An 11,226-nucleotide genomic window follows, 5' to 3' on the forward strand; every position below is an offset into this window, starting at 1 on the left:
AGTTGATGCGGTTTCTTCATTGTCTCAATGCTGTTTATCATTTGGTATGTTTTTGGAGTGGCTGGTACTAGTTGTTCCTTTCCTTGTTTAGTGCTTCCTGCAGGAGCTCTTATAAGGCAGGCCTGGTGACGATGAAATCTCTGAGCAATTGCTTGTTCATAAAGGATTTTATTTCTCCTTGTCTTATGAAGCTTAGTTTGGTTGTATATGAAATTCTATGTTGAAAGTTCTTTCCTTTAAGGATGTTGAATATTGGCCCCCGCCCTCTTCTGGCCTGTAGGGTTTCTGCCAAGAGATCTGCTGTGAGTCTGATGGGTTTCCCTTTGTGGGTAACCTGACCTTTCTCTCTGGCTGCCCTTAGCATTTTTCCTTCATTTCAACCCTGGTGAGTCTCACAATTATGTGCCTTGAGGTTGCTCTTCTTGAGGAATGTCTTCGTGGGGTTGTCTGTATTTACTGGACTTGAATATTGGCCTGCCTTGCTAGGTTGGGAAAGTTCTCCTGGATAATATCCTGAAGAGTGTTTTCCAGCTTGGATTCATTCTCTCTGTCACATTCAGGTACACTTATCAAATGTAGATTAGGTCTTTTCACATAATTCCATGTTTCTGGGAGGCTTTGTTCATTTCTTTTTACTCTTTTTTCTCTGATCTTAACTTCTTGTTTTAGTTCATTGAGTTCATCTTCAATCTCTGATATCCTTTCTCCTGCTTGGCTGATTCAGCTATTGAAACTTGTGTATGCTTCACGAAGTTCTCGTGTTGTGTTTTTCAGCTCCATGAATTCATTTATAAGCTGTTTATCTTGTTAGCATTTCATCAAACCTTTTTTCAAGGTTCTTAGTTTCTTTGCATTGGGTTAGAACATGTTCTTTTAGCTCAGACAAGTTTGTTATTACCCACTTTCTGAAGCCCATTTCTGTCAATTCATCAGACTCATTCTCCATCCAGGCTTGTTTCTTTGCTGGTGAGGAGTTGTGATATCTTGGAGGAGGAGAGGCACTCTGGTTTTGGGTGTTTTCATCCTTTTTGCTCTCTGGTTTCTTCCCATCTTTGTGGATTTATCTACCTGTGGTCTTTGTAGTTGGTGACTTTCTGGTGAGGTCTCTGAATGGATGTTCTTTTTGTTGAAGATGAAGTTATTTCTTTCTGTTTTTTAGTTTTCCTTCTAACAGTCAGGTCCCTCTTCTGTAGGACTGCTAGAGGTCCACTCCAGACTCTGCTTGCCTGGGGATCACCTGTGGCAGCTGCAGAACAGTAAGGGCTGCTGCCAGTTTCTTCTTCTGTTATCTTTGTCCCAGAAGGATACCTGTCAGATGTCAGCCCAAGCTCTCCTTTATGAGTTGTCTCTTTGGATATATGGGGGTCAGGGAGCTTCTTGAGGATACAGTCTGTCCCTTATAGGAGTTCAAGTGCTGAGCTGTGAGCTCTGTTGTTCCTTTCAGAGCTGCTGGGCAAGTACATTTAAATCTGCTGCAGTGGAACTCATAACTGCCTTTCTTTCCCAGGTGCTCTGTCCGGGGAAGGTGGGGCTTTATTTATAAGTTCCTGACATGCTGCTGCCTTTTCTCAGAGATGCCCTGCCCAACAAGGAGGTAGCCTAGTCACAGTCTGCCAGCAGAGGCATTGTTGAGCTGCCGTGGGCTCTGCCCAGCTGCCATGTGAACTTCCTTGCAGTTTTGTTTATAGAGGTATAGTTAGAACTGCCTTGGTAATGGCAGTCTGCCTCAGTAATGGTGGACTGTCTCTGTAATTATGGACTGCCTCAGTAGTGGTGGACTGCTAGGTAATGGAAGATGCCCTTCCCTCCATAAAGCTGGACTATCCTGGGTCCAGCTGTGCTTGCTGTGAAACTCTCAACCCAGAGCATTTCAGATTGCTGGTCTTTGTGGGGGTGGGACCCGCCAAACCAGATCACCTGGCTCCCTGTTTCAGCCCCCCCTTTTTTAGATGAATGGGCAACTCTATCTCCCAGGCATTCCAGATGCCAGTTGAAATGGCTGCCCAGATTTGTGTGAGTTTTTGTGCGGAGACCCACTGTGCCAGCTGAAACAGCCATGCTGGAGACTTGTGGTGCTTTTCCACCAGGGAATCTCCTGGTCTGTGGGCAGTAAAAACTCATTTGTAAATGAGGTGATCACTCACCCTCTGCATTGTTCTCAATGGAAACTTCACTCCAGAGCTGTACCTATTTGGCCGTCTTGGATCATCTACCCCCAGCTATGCATTTCTTGCAGAAAAATTAAGAAAGTGATTTTGTGTCCTTCTTGAGACTGTGACTATCCTGATTCTCATTCTTTCATCCACTCATTTTAGCAAGCATTGATGACTGTTGACTAAAGCAATTTGTACTGTGGTGTTTGCCAAACAATGATTTTAAAATTTTATATTATTTTATACATGTCTAAATTGAGATTCTACTACAAGGAAGAGCCTTACCCTTTTCTTTATTTACTTATTTGAATATTTATATCAATATTTATATCAATACCCATAGATTCTTCTTTTGCTTGGGGGTTAGAGCCTACCATTACCATCATATATTCTGTTGCTTAAATTGTCCAAGGTGTGGCCATTGGGAGCCCTTCAAGTTGGCTTCCATGTTTTTCCAACATTCCCCTGCCTTTTCCATCTTTCCTGAGCAAATTCTTACTTTCAGACACACTAAGATATTCCAGACTCATCCTGTACTTCCCTTGCCCTAGTCCTGGAATCACCCACTTCTTCAGATCAATTTTTGTTTTTATCACAGAATGATGTTTAGAAATCAATGTCTGGGTTCTGAGAATTCTCATTGCTACTCATGGACAACACAAAGCTAGCTTTTATATGCATTGCCTTGTTTAATCTTCTCAACAAAGAATAATTGTGATGGCCTTACAGATAATGAAAATGAGAACAATTGGCATGAATTAATTGGGGATTCACAGGTAAAATGTGGAGGAACTAGAATTCAAGCTCAAGTTCGTTGGCTTCACGAGGCAGCCTCCTTCCTGCTGTGTGATGCCAGCTCCTGCAGGATGAGGATGGGATGAAACAAGTCAGCTCTGGGAGAGCCTGCCCTCTCCAGCTGGCCCTGGATCCTCTTCCATAGATGTTCTCCAGCCAATCTGATGGGGGCCTTGAAGCTGTCTCTGCCTACAGCTGCAGTTCTTACCCCTCTGAGGCCAGTGTCATCTACTTTTCAGACCCTCACCTTGGACCCTGATACAATCTTTGATTTGCCTACAAGTTCTACCTTTTTCAAGTTGATTCCTGTTTAGCCATCCAGTCCTTTATTTCCCTAGAAGGCCCACCTTGATAACTGCATGTTCGTAGCCTCTCATTTGTAGCTAATCAATCGATTGGTTTTCTGACTCTTTGCTTAATGTATAGCTTTCCTGCTAGAATTTAAAATCTGAGAGAATAAAAACAGTGGTTGATATTTTGCTTGGCACATAATAGGAGCTTAACCAATGTTTGTTGAGTGAACTCATTAAAGGCTGAATGACTATTGATACCTCTCCACACCTCTCTCTAACACAGAGGTCTTACAGAGGCTTTTACCTGTTGGACAGAGCTCTCTGGGGTTCCTAGACCCACATTGAGGTTGAGCATTTCTCTCTGCACCCCACTTCTACTGCAGAAAGATTAAGTGCTGAAAGCAATTACATTCTTAAATGAAGTGGCTATCTGTAATTAATCCAGAAGGTACAGGAGCTGTGGATCAGGATTGTGATTAGGGAACGGTGTAGACGAAGGTTGACTATGCATAGCTGGTGGTAGGGGACACAGTTGAGGCTGGTGAGTGTATTGGAGCCCAGAAGAAAGACAGGGTGGGGTCCCGGGGAATGAGAGAGGGTGTACAAAGAAGGTGCCAGTTGGGAGACATAGGAGAATGTGAAGCCCAGAGGGTACGGGCTCTCCCAATGAAGAGAGAAGCTCCGCTGTTGAAATATTCACCCAAAGTTCTCCACTGGCTGAGCTCTGTTTCCTGAAATGTCACCAACTTACATCAGACTTGACTGCAGCCTTGGAGATTGACTGGGTCTGGGCTCCCAGGGCGGCATTTGTGAAGCCTGTTGTGTAAAAAGAGGAGGGGAAGTTGAAGCTGGAAGTCAAGGCCAGAGTTCATCCTAATCTGGGATATGAGAGGTGGTTGACCACCTGGAATTCTACCTGCCTAAGAGTTTCATTTATGGACACTGAGAGAAGGCTCCTGTGTTTCCCCAGGCTCAGAGGAAACGCTTTCCCTTTCTCTGTCTCTTCTCAACAGAAGAAAGGCTATTCCTCTATCATCAGCAGGATTCCCCTCTGCTTTAACTGCTTGTTTAAATAAGCCTAATTGCTTAATTGGATTAATCCCTTCTTCCCTCAAGGGGTATCAGCAGTGGACAAGCTGTCCACCCACTGGGGAGAGGCTTTTCTGCAGCTACATCTGAGTAGGGCTGTGGCCTTCCGATCTCTTCTAAGTGTAACCTCTGGAGGAAGATAAGAGTCTCTGCAGATTAGCAGGGCTTCTGGAGAAGATTAGTTGATGGGCCTTTGGAGGAAGCTAGTGAGGCAAGGCTAAGTAACTGCATTCCAGGGTGACTGCTAAGATTCCAGGTCCAACGCAAATTATCCTCAGTCGCTCCAGAGGACATCAAGAGATGAATGTCACCTTCCAACCCAGCATCAGAGGGACAGTGCATGGGCAAGGAGAGTAGCCCAGTGAATAGAAACTGTGCTGCCAAAGCCGACCTGCCTCCCAGCCTCAGCTTTCCCTTCCTCTCCTTACGAAGTTGGCTTCATAACATCCTCCCAGTGAACCCAGCACTGATCAGTCCTCAAGGGTGCAGTCCCTTTTGATGTAAGTTGAACATTTCAGAAAATAGGCTCAGTCGGCAGACAGCTTTGGTGAACATTTCAACAGCGGAGCTTCCTTTTTTCATTGGGAGACCAGATCTTACCCTCTAGGCTTCCTTGCTCTTATCATAGATCCCTGTCGCATCCTGCAAGCCTGAGTCCATGCTCTGGTCACTGTCTCGATGTGTCCTAAAATATGGAATGATTAAAATCCATGAGGGTAGGGCCTGTGTCTCTCTGCTCACGGCTATGTCCCCAGAGCCATGCCTGGGGTCTGGCATATAGCATAGCAGGGGCTTAATCAATCTTTAGAGAATGAGTAAATCCAAGGCCTCCTATCTTTATGTCTGACAGATACACACTGTGTGACTCAGGATGGCAAAACGGGGGTGAGTTTTTGTCCACAATTAGAGGGTTGGTTTAGCAGTCAGTTACAGAGCCACAGGTAGTATCTCCATCCCTGGAGGACTTGAGGCAGACTGCAGGTACAGCAGCAAGAGAAAGGGGATTCTGCAGAGTTGACTGATGGACCTCGCAACCTATACAGTTCTAAGATGTTAGCAGAGGCATAATGGCGGGTGCACAGAGCTTGGAGTCATACAACTGGACGTGTACATTTTAGTTATTTAATTAATTTGTGTTTTGAGACAAGGTCTCATTCTACGGCCCAGGCTGGAGTGCAGTGGTGCAATCACAACTGACTGCAGTCTTGACCTCTCAGGGGGTCCTTCAATCTCAGTCTTCAGAGCAGCTGGGGCCACAGATGTGTGCCACCATGCCCAGGTAACTTTTTTTTTTTTTTTTTTTGTAGAGATAGGATCTCCCTATGTTGCCCAGGATGGTCTTGAACTTCTGGTCTCTAGTTAACCTCTCACTTCAGCTTCCCAAAGTGCTGGGATTACAGGTGTGAGCCACCATGCCACGCCTCATTTTCATCCCTAATGTTATCATTTTCCAGCTTGGTGATTGGAGCAAGTCACTTACCGTTTCTGGGCTTCCACTACCTCTGCTGTTCAACGGGGCTCAGAAAACCTAATTCAGAGGGTGGATGTAAGAATTAAAGGGGCTCATGATATAAAGTGCAGGGCATAGTAAGTGTTCAAGAAATGTTAGTCTCACACTCTTCCCCTTTACCTGTTAAACAGCAGAATGACCAGAGACCACAGCTGAGAGGATACTGTCTACTTGATCAATTCCTGCTCTGCACTTCGCATTTGGTAGGTTTTCCCCAATGCCTGATTTCCACAGGGTCCCAACCCAGCAGGATGGCCCCTGTCCTTCCTTGTCATGCATAAATACATGTGCACACATACATCAATTCAGGCTGGGGATGTTTTTCTCATTTGGATTTTAAAAACGACATGAAAATCCATCACTTGAACTCTTTTCCTTACATGTGGGGCTCAGGGGAGAAAGTTATTTGTACATAGTCAGAGGGGGCAGCTTGATATAAGGCTTCCCATTTCCACGGCCTGAATCACCAGCATGCTGTGTGATTCGGGATCACCTGGTCCCCAACGCTGAATGCGAGCAAAACCAACGTGGGCCTCTTCCCAAGGGGTGGGGAGTGTTTGTGAGCATTGAGAATAGATGTGCAGATTTCTGCTAAAAGGCACTAGAGGCCTCCTGGCACGGTGTTCACACTTACCTGTTCCTGGACTATTTTTAGGATGTTCTGATGCCAGAGGCCTTGTAGAAGTGTTACTTTTTTGACAGTGAATTTTGCATTTCAGCACATAAAAATTTCAAAAGAGGAAAAAAACTGGCTTTTAACTTTTCTCCGTTTGCAACTTTTCTAGTCTTTACTGTAATTTCCTGGGGATCATATTTATGCCAGTGAAGCAAAAGGGATTGTTTGGGAGTCTGGGGTCAGACAGCATTAAAAAATACCACCAAATGAACCTAAGGGCAGGGGGCAAACATGGCCAGTCTAGAGGACATCTCTCAGCCCCCAGGGCTTCACGTTCCACACAGCTCAGGTCAGCCAGAGGACTGTGCAGTCTCCATTGCCTGGCGCTAATCCACTTCTGTTTCAGATGATTTGGGAAGAGATACTTTGTAAAGTCACCTACACACTTTGCGCTGTGATTCCTCAACTGAACAATATTAGAGACACAGATATGTGTTAACTCTATAATGATTCTGGGGCAAAAAAAAAAAAAAAAAACGGAAAGTATTTTATTTCAGATCAGGACTCTGAGGCTGCAGAAAAGTAAAGATTTTCTGGTCTATGCTAAAGTCACTCCCAATATTAGCTAAAAAGTAAATTTTTGTAATAAATGTTGAGCACCTCTTATGTACCAGGAATCATTTAAACCACTTAAGATGCTTTTTTTCTTTTCTTTTTTTGAGACAGAGTCTCCCCTGCTTGCCCAGGCTGGAGTTCAGTGATGCAATCTCGGCTCACTGCAACCTCCACCTCTGGGGTTCAAGCTGTTCTTCTGTCTCAGCCTCCTGAGTAGCTGGGACTACAGGAGTGTGCCACCATGACCGGCTAATTTTTTATATTTTTAGTAGAGATGGGTTTTCACTGTGTTAGCCAGGATGGCCTCCATCTCCTGACCTTGTAATCCACCCACCTCGGCCTCCCAAAGTGCTGGGATTATAGGAGTGAGCCACTGCACTCAGACACATGCTTTTTTATAATAATTTTAGAGGAGCCAATTGAAGTTCATGATGAGGAAGGAGGAGGCTGAATTAGTTGGTCAAGTAAAGAATCATGGAAAGGGTAAAGTGGGATTCAAACCAAGTGCCCCAAAGCCCATGTTCTCATGTTCTTCACTATTAGAAAATGACTTTCATTAAAAAAAAATAAAAAATAAAAAGTTCACATCTTCTGTTCTAGTCAAATGAGGGTTTGAGACAGTCATCTTAGGCTGAGTGACTGTACATGACCTGAGTTGAGAAGCAGTCATGCTGGAGTTCTGTACCATCAGGGCAGGGGGGTCTGGAAGCCCATGGCACCACTAGAAGCTCCATGACACAGACCCACAAAGATTGCGTCACAGTGACGGCCTCTTGGGGCTGGAAGAGAAAGACAACAAGTTTTAAGGAAAGAGACATGGGTAAATGCATTTTGGACATTTGCTAGATGAGTGACTTTGGAGAGCCCAACAAAATCCACCCGGTTCACCATCTTGTCACATCTAACTCCCAACATTGTTGTAAGAACTAAAATGAGATTGAACATTTGCTCAAGAGGAAGCACCAAATTTTGATCCCCTCCATGCCCATTTTTATTGGTGTCTCAGCTGTAACTGCCAAGTCCATTCTTTACTCTTCCTTATTCTGGAAGTATTCCATTGGCCCAAGTGGGTGATTGAAGGTTGATGAAACACCAAGTATTTACTTTAGCCATGCACAGCCAAGCAGCATTATTGGAATTCCTATGCAAATAATTCAATGCTTTCAATTTCTTTTTTTTCTTCCTTTTCTTTTTATTGCATATATTTAAGATGTACAACATGATGTTTAATACACATACACCGTGATTACTGCAGTCAAGCAAATTAGCATACCCATTATCTTATATAGGCCGGCCTGCCTGCCTGCCTGCCTTCCTTCCTTCTCTCCTTCCTTCCTTCTTTCTCTCCCTTCCCCTTTCTCTTCTCTCTTCTCTCTCCTCTCCTCTCTATTCTCCTCTCTTTCTCTCTTTCTCTTTCTCTGTTTCTTTCATTCTTCTCACTAAAATCTACACCTGTGTGTATTTCCGGTATGCAATAAAATATTACTAACTCTAGTTTTCATGTTGTACATTAGATCCCTAGACTTATTTATCCCTATACGGCTGCAACTTTGTACTCTTTGACCCATATCTTCTGCCCCCTTGCCACCCTAGTAACTGCCTTTCTATGTACTCCATTTAATTTTTTTATAAACGAGATCATACAGTACTTCTCTTTTTTTGCCTGATTTATTTCACTCAGCATAATGTCCTCCAGTTTCATCCATGTTGTTGCAAATGGCAGAATCTCCTCCTTTTTAAAATATACATAAAAACACACAAATGCATATGTGCATACATATATACACATACACACACAATGGAATAGTGTATACATTCCATATATTAACTTTTATATATCACAATTTCTATATCCATTCATGTTTTAACGGGTATTTGCTGCATCATATGGTGGTTCTATTTTAATTTATTTAGAAACCTCCAAACTGTTTTCCACAGCGGCTGCGATAACACACATTCCCACCATTGTCATAGGACTCCCTTCTCTCCACACCCGCACTGTCACTTGTTTGTCTTTTTGATAATGACCATCCTAACAGGTATGAGCTGATGTCTCATGTGGTTTTAATTTGCATTTCCTTGATGATAGTGATTCTGAGCACCTTTTCATGTATCTGTTGGCCATTTCTGTGCCTTCTTTGGAGAAATGTCCATTCAGGTCCTTTGCCCATTTTTAAAATTAGGTTACTTATCTTTTGACTATTGAATTGTGTGAGTTCACTATATATTTATGGTATTAGCTCCTTGTTAGATATATGGCTTATAGGAATTTTCTCCCAACCCACAGGCTGTTTTTTTATTTGGTTAATTTTTTTTGTTTTTCTGTGCAGAAGCTTTTAAGTTTGATGTCCTACAACTTTATTACTTTGCCTTCTATTTTTCACTGGCTGAACTGGTGTTTGAGTTTGAACTTCTATGATCTTTGTTTCTTCCCTGAAAAATGAGATTTCAAATTCTAGCTGCTACCAGTGAGCTTTAAGTTATGGAAACGATCAATTTTAAAAAGCAAACATTTTATAGTCCTCACTGATGCCATAGACAGGGTAGGTGTCATTATAATCTTCATTTCATGATGACTCAGTTGAGATTTATAGACTCAAAGCAATTGGCTCCGAAGCCACGTGACTATGATTAAGTCTTTTGAACTCAAGTCCAGTGCTACTTCCTTAGATCCGCTTTTGAACAACAAACTACTAAGAGATCAACATTTTATGGATGTTTTAGCTCTGAACAGACTCTAGCTTTATGATAGACACATTGGTTAATGTGTTTCTCTATTGTTGCTCAACATGAATTAGCCTACGGGTCACCTTTAGTTCATAATGACTTTAACAGCCAAGTTGGTGGCCTCAGAGGACCTGAAGCAAGGCGGGTGGAAGTTGATTGTTTAAACAGCTCTCCAGCAGTTATAAGCCATGTAAGTTAGTGTGGGGAATATATCACCCTGCTCTCGGGGCAGTTTGACATTCAGTAAATCACCTCAAGTTCTTCATTTCTCTTTGTTCTGTTCTTATGAGTTTTTAAAAATAATAGTCAACATGTTTACTTTAAAACAGACAGTGCTCCAACCATGAGACTTTGGTCTTTCTGAAAAATCTGGACTCCCCAAGTTCAATGAAGGCAAAAATGTATGTGCCCAAAGGGTATCATCAAGACTATTTGACTTTAAGAAAGTTACTGGACTCGAAGTTGAATTTGTGTTTATCACTTGGGTGTTGAGGGAGGGGCCTGAATTTAGGTGTAAGTTTATGCTTACTAAAATGTAGTGGACTCTGAAGGCCCACTGTGCTGCAGCGCTGGAAAGAAAATGAGAAGTGATATCCTGCTAAAAAGGCCTGCTGCTGGCCAGGTGTGACAGCTCAATTCCAGCATTTTGAGAGGTTGAAGCAGGTGGGTCACCTGAGGTCAGGTGTTCGAGACCCCATCTCTATTAAAAATACAAAAATTAGCTGGGTGTGGTGGCGCATATTTGTAATCCCAGCTACTTGGGAGGCTGAGGCAGGAGAATCTCTTGCACTGGGAGGCAGAGGTTGCAGTGAGCTGAGATCATACCACTGCACTCCAGCCTGGGAAGCAAGAAAAAAAAAAAAAAGAAGGCAAGAAGGCCTATTGAACAACAAAGGGACTGCAGTGATTGAACTATGAAACATAAGTACTAAAGAACACAGCAAGCAACAATAATTTTTCTTTTCCTCCCATCAACTTGTATAAGTTCACCTTCTCAAGTAAGAGCACCCAATAAAGTGATCTTATTAATGTTTCAAAAATATTTTTAAATGCCATTCGTAGACTGTGTTGATGATTTACTTTGCCATTTAAATGAAGAAAGCGCATTTCGGTTGTGACATTGTATAGGTGGTGATTATCATGTGAAATGAAAATATTCGGCCGGGCGCGGTGGCTCAAGCCTGTAATCCCAGCACTTTGGGAGGCTGAGGCAGGTGGATCACGAGGTCAAGAGATCGAGACCATACTGGTCAACATGGCGAAACCCCGTCTCTACTAAAAATACAAAAAATTAGCTGGGCATGGTGGTGCGTGCCTGTAATCCCAGCTACTTAGGAGGCTGAGGCAGGAGAATTGCCTGAACCCAGGAGGCGGAGGTTGCGGTGAGCCGAGATCGCGCCATTGCACTCCAGCCTGGGTAACATGAGT

Source organism: Cebus imitator, unplaced genomic scaffold (genome assembly GCF_001604975.1).
Source record: "Cebus imitator isolate Cc_AM_T3 unplaced genomic scaffold, Cebus_imitator-1.0 Scaffold52, whole genome shotgun sequence".
Classification (NCBI taxonomy): domain Eukaryota; kingdom Metazoa; phylum Chordata; class Mammalia; order Primates; family Cebidae; genus Cebus; species Cebus imitator.